Below are 6,325 nucleotides of genomic sequence, written 5' to 3' on the forward strand. Positions count from 1 at the left end.
GATGAGAGTTCAAAAGAAATTCTCTTGTGCAAGTACAAAATTTTGGACTTAGAGAGTGAGGATGTGAGGAGTGGCAGAAGGCATTTGGAGGAGGATTTGGAATGCTTTGTATCCAAAGTAGAGCTGCTAGCAGGGTTTGAGTCATATGGTATGTTTTTCATGGCATGTTAGGGTAAGTGAATGTAGTCATAGGTGTTATTTTTACTGGCTTTTTAAAATGTGATTTTTTTTAAACTCCAAATACTTTTTCAGAGGCTCTGTTATTTTTACATATCTTCCTTTCCAAATGTATTGAATGCAATCTGTCAGCTTAATTTCTGTTTACTTATTAAAGGTCAGATTTTTCAAACTACAGTCTCTGGTTTTACAGATACAAAATGCAGGGGAGATAGGCATACTTGCAATTTTGCAGTGATAATTTCTAATGGATGCAGGTGAGATGATTCAAAATTCTAACTATGTTTTGAATGAAGCCAGGTGTTTACAGTTGGTGTGAGTTGCACCAAGTTAAGGCTGGGCTACCAATGAGACTTGAAATGTGGAATTTACCACGTACTTAGAAGGTCTGTTCCAGTGCAGCATTTGCAACACAGTGACATTAAAATGGTGTAACACTGTGCTAAGGTAAGGGAAAAAAATCTTAAACTGCTGTTGCAAATGTATCTGTAAAAAGAAAAGTTAAAGAAAAAAAATTCTTAGTAGGATCTTGCTTGGGACCAGCTAACTTGGTGCACTCTGTTGGCATCACATGTTACTTTAAGGTCTAAGTGGGATGAAAAAAAAGAATTTGTTAACTTCAATGAGCATTTCAAAAAACTGTTGCTAAATAGCCTTTGGTTCTATTCTTTGCTATTTTCCACATCATGCTGTGTTTGGTGGTGAAGAATAACCTCCAGGGTGTGTGTTTTGTTGAAGTCTATTCTTCAGCTTTACTTAGGGAATGAAGGTAGAAATCAAATGTAAAGAATCTAATGAACAGAGTTTACAACAGATCCAGCCTGTGGCAAGTCAAAGAGCAAAACTGCAGATACTGTAATGTTCTTTTGTTTCAGATATGCAGCAATCAAAACTACCAAATTATTAATTTTATGAGCAGTTTCAGAAGGTGCCTAACTTTTATAAAGGGAATTAAATGCTGTTTTTCCATTTGGAAATATTTAGGTAAAATTAGGAGGCTTTCTTTTCATGTACTTTAAAGACACTGCAAATGCCATTAATTTTTAGAATGCTAGGAAATTTGATGGAGAAAACTCCTCTAAAATCCTCCAGTCTGTCACCTTGCTAATGCTGGACAATTCTGACAGACAAGGTGTGTATGCTCTTTACAAAGATACTTGCTTAAGTTGCTTTGAAATACCCAACTTATCTGTCCTCTTTGTGGCTTTTCTGGGGGCACTTGGATGGAAATTTAAGAGGCTTTACCTGGCAAATCAGCAAGTATGTACACTCCTGCACACTGCTGAAATCTCTTCATTCATTAAAAGCAAACAGGTGTTTGAAATCCCGTCAGCAGTTTTGTAGGATTGAGTCCTTAGTGTCAGAGGAACACAGGCTCTGGCTCCATTTCCTTCAGTTTTCACTTGAGCCAGTATGCAAGGATTTAAATGGGACTTTGTTTAAAAGTAGCAAACATGAAGTATTATTTTCTAGTACTAAGCTAGTGGTTAACATGTCTATTTTTTGCTGTCTTGCCACCAATACTGTAAAAATGTATAATCAAACCAGCTTTAATTCTTGTAAAACTGAAATTGGTTTGTAAAACAATGTATAAATTGTGTTTCATAGACAGAAAAGCTTGTATTACTGAATGTAATATATGTGAAATGAATATATTATAGTCTATTTTTGCCATGGAAATAAATATTTGAAGCAATTATGAGTTTTTATAGTTCCATTATTAAAGGAAAAATCCAAGAACTTACTGTTCATATGTAATCCTAAACTGGGACTTTGCCTTCAGTTCACAAAGGTGTAATCCCTCTTCCAATGTGCTACAAGTACTGGGTATAAAATTTGTGTCAAGTACTAATAGGTGTCATCTTTGTGGAAGGAAAATCTTGTGCCTGCTGCTTTGTCATATTTTTTCACAATGTTTTGCATTTTCTAAAGCTGTTTTTGGTACTGAACTTCCAGTTTCCCTCTAACATTTAAGTGTAGGAGGGATTAAAAGCTTTTGAAAGTTGGAGATCCCTTTCTAAAAGCACATGAGAGAAGAAACAGTTGATTGTATGCTTACTATGATTGGAGCTGCTGCCAACAACAAGCACTGAAGTTATTTTCATTCTAGAATTGGCACTGAGTTAAAAAGGGAGGTGAAGCAGCAGCTTGCTCTACACACCTGGTACAGCATGAATGAGGCTTTGTGAGGTGAATACAAGAATTGCAAAAGTGCATTTTCCTTGTCTTTGCTAAATATCTGGAGTGTTGTCCACCTAGCTCCATCTGAAACAATCAAGCTTTTGACTAAATTTTGTCTTCTAGGCGCCCTCAGTTTGAAGGCATTAATCAGCTTAAGGTAAGCCAGTTACAAACCATAGATACATCTGTACTTGTCAGAGCAGTTCCCAAGTCCTGGGGAATGTCCTGTGTGATGCTCATTGTAAGAAAAGCTCTTTTATTTTTAGACATGGATTCAAAACCAGAAGAGGAAAATGAGACTTCCTGGGACCTGAGGCTCATGGTAAAACACTCAGCAGTTTTGATCACACATTATTTATACTGGTCTTAGACCTCTGGCAAAGGTCTAAAACCCTAAATTTCCTCTAAATCCAAATGGTTTTAAACTGCAGTTGTTATTTTCCAGCCACTGTAAAATTCCCATTAGGGACTTCTGGTAGTCAGAGTTGGTTGACAGGGACGTGACTTGATGCTTGGATTTAGCACATTTGGCACTTCAGGAGCTTTCTTGGCCAAGAGCTCCAGGACTTGGTACACCAGAAACTTATGGGAGCTGATGAGAGAAGCTTCTAGCACACCCAGAAGAGCAATAGGAATCCAAATGACAGGTATCAGACACAGTAGCTTTGATGCACTGCAAAAAAGCTCAATCTACCCAAAATAAAGAGCATTGCTGAGTGTATGCACTCCCTGCAGTCAGAGCAAATTTGTCCTTACTGCCATGGTGTTAGGAGGGCTGCCATGGTGAGTTTAGCATTTTCAGTGCATATATGCCATCAAGCTGGAAGTACAGCTCCATTTGAGCCTGTTTTCAGGACAAAAGGTCAGCCTTATTCCTCTGCACAGTGCTGGTGTTTAAATAATGACAAATAAGCAGAACTGAGAGTAATGGACAGTCTGGAAATGCTTCACAACTACTACAGGTTGAATTTCCTGATGTTTGGGAAGGTAACTTTGGCCACAGGCTGGCTCAGCCTACCACTCAGCTTTGTGACTGCAGTGTGCCTGAGACTTCACCACGGGTGTCTCATGGCAGGGCTGTGCTCTCACCTCCAGCTGCTTCCTCAGGTACAGGGAGGAACAAGGAGCTGGCTGGGGAGATGCGCTCAAGAATCCTTTGAGGAGATCAGATAGTACCATAAAGTGAATTGAACAGAGATTCTAAGATGTTCAAATAGTGAGGAGGAACAGTGGAGAAAACACACCCTATGGAAAGCCATAGCAAGGGCTTTTAAATATTGATGCTTAGGCCGAAACTCCCTGTTATAAGGCTAAAGGCTGTCAGGGTGGGATGGGAGTAGCTTGTGTCTGGGGAAAACCAAGATGAAAGCTCAGGAACTCTTCTGTCTTTCTCTTACAATCCACTGTTATCTTAGATGGTTGTGCCCAGCTTTTGGGAAGCCTCATAGCCAGCTTCCAAACCTGTGCTCTCTGTGTGATCTCTGGTTTCACTTGTGTCAAACATTGGGAAAAAGCAGGGTGCCAAATGCCTCTGAGCTGTATTTCTGATTGGAGAGGCTACACCTCTGAGGTCCTGCAAGGAATTGTCAGGCTGACAGGAGAGCTGATGGCCTTTAGCACATTGCTTCACTTCTTTGGCATGTGAGCATGCTTATGAGTGAGAGAAATGGATACTGGGAAGAGCTGGGGTTACCTCATAGTTGTGTTACTCATCTAGACCCTGTCTCTGGCTGCTGTGAGCTGTAAGGTATGCTGCAGCCCTCATACAGATACTGTAAGGGGAGTCCTACGGGCTTGCTGAATTCTTGGGATAACTGCAGAGAGCTCTGCACCTCGTGCTACAGATCACGCTGCCTGTCCCCTACGAGAATGGGACAGCACAGCTCTCTTGCCTGCCAGCCTGAGGCTCTGTTGGAGTCTCTCTCTCAGGTTTCAGAGGCCTCCCTGCTCCATTTATGTAGCCTTTCCTTGCCCTTCTCAAGGTCCAATTTCATTCCCCCAGTGTTGGAGGGTTGGAAGGATTGCAGGGGAACCAGTGTGTGCTAAAGCCTGTGATCTACAAGAGCAGCAAGGGCACAGCAGCAGCCTGTGTTGGTGCCTGTGGGGATGTCTGGCATTCCTCCAGCCTAAAACATGGTGTTGGGTTGAGAGCCTGTGCTTTTTGCAGGCCAGTGTCACAGCTTCAAAGATGAATGCAAGTGAAGTTTTGTGTGTTGTCACCTGGCTGTCGGGCACACCTCCTGGCCTTTGCTGTCAGCTAGAATTAGCTTAGTGGGAGAGCTAAAAGGTACAATTAGGAACCCAGCTATTCTGGAGACTTTCTACAGAGAACAGAAAGTCCCATGCACAGTACTTCATCCTTCATTTTGGTACCCTTCACTTGAATTAACAATTCTTGTTGCTACTCCTCAACTGCCTGACACCCTGGAGTCCTCCTAGGCTTTAAAATGGAGATAAGCTATGGGTGGGTGTTCTACAGCTCAGATGATTTGTCGAGCCAGTGGCAACTGCTGCTTCTTTTCCCTTCCCGGTGATGCTTTATCCCTGTGACATGCTCAACTTCCCCTGGCCCACAACCTGCTACAGGTTTTGAAACTGGATCCCTTGACTGGCTGACCCGTGCTGGGGCAATGGCTGGGGCAGATTAATTTACTGCTCACCTGTTTGCATATGACTTGCTTTACTACTGAAATACAAACTGAAGGTGGTTGTTTCTGAATGAAGCAGATTTCACTAAAGGAAACAGGAAGATTGGACTGCTTGGATCTGGTTTGGTTGTTTTGGAGAGAGAGAAATGATTTTTGTTAAAATCACTGGTTGCTGTTCTGTTCCTTGTAATCTGTGTCCATACCAGGTGTCAGCTCTTGAGAACAGCAGGGTAAGTGCCTGGGAAGGGCCAGAGAAAAAATGATGGCTTTGGAGACATCTCACAGCTGCAGTGCAGCGCCCTGCACTTGCTTATCGATGTATGCTCCTGTCTTGGGTGGTCCAAAATTAAAATGGGATACTGGACTTTCTCATAGCTTTCTGAAGTAGACTTTGAGTTCCAATTTTGTATTTTTTCCCCTTTGCATAAATTTCTAGGTCTCAAATACAAGCGCTATGATGCAAAGGTGGTATCATGCATTAGGTATACATAGGAAGGTAAAATACATTTGAAGGCCAATGTTAACAAGCGGCACCTAAATCTCTATACTGCACTTGTGCTCTAGCCAGCAATAGGTCTCATTTTAAAAGATGGAATCAGTAACAATTTCCCTTTTGCCAGTCCTTTCTTCCTGTATTCTCTTTAACATTCATTCTCCATAGCTATTTCTACTTATTCCAGGCTGTGGCCTGGGGCTGCTGCCTCTCCCAGGTACTCAGACACCAGAACAGCAGCTGTGCACTAAAGGACATTATTAGAACATCTTGTTGGTAAGAAACTGTGCTGTCACCACAATGGAACAGCCTGCCTTAGGGGCTACAAATGAAACTCCTGGGACTAATTTTTATTTATGCTGATGTTCTAGTTCTCTTACTCATAAACGTCGCATAAAACATTGCTGAGGAAACAAGTAGCCCTTTTTTTCCCCATTGTCCAATGGAGCTATTTGTACTTGAATCATGAAATGCTGTCAGTTGAGCTGCATCATTCTTACAAATACTCTCGCATAGCTATAAATGATAAAGCGTATAGAAATGCAGAGAAACAAAATTGGGAGATCATTCTGCAGCTAAGCCCAAATGAAAACTCTGTAGGAGCTTTAAACACTGGGTGGATCAAGGATAAAAGGATGGCTCAAAGCTAGTTGTTTTCTGGTCAGCCCTAAGACATGTGCGCACCTTTATTCTTTGATCCTGTTAATCTTTACTTCAAACGACCAAAAGCCCTACTTTGCTTTTTAAATAAACAGAATCCTACCTTTGAAAGAAAGAGCAGTGATGACAAAACTGTAGCTTGAAAGATAAGAGGCCGCTTTGTTAC

This window comes from Geospiza fortis, unplaced genomic scaffold (assembly GCF_000277835.1).
Source record: "Geospiza fortis unplaced genomic scaffold, GeoFor_1.0 scaffold54, whole genome shotgun sequence".
Lineage (NCBI taxonomy): Eukaryota > Metazoa > Chordata > Aves > Passeriformes > Thraupidae > Geospiza > Geospiza fortis.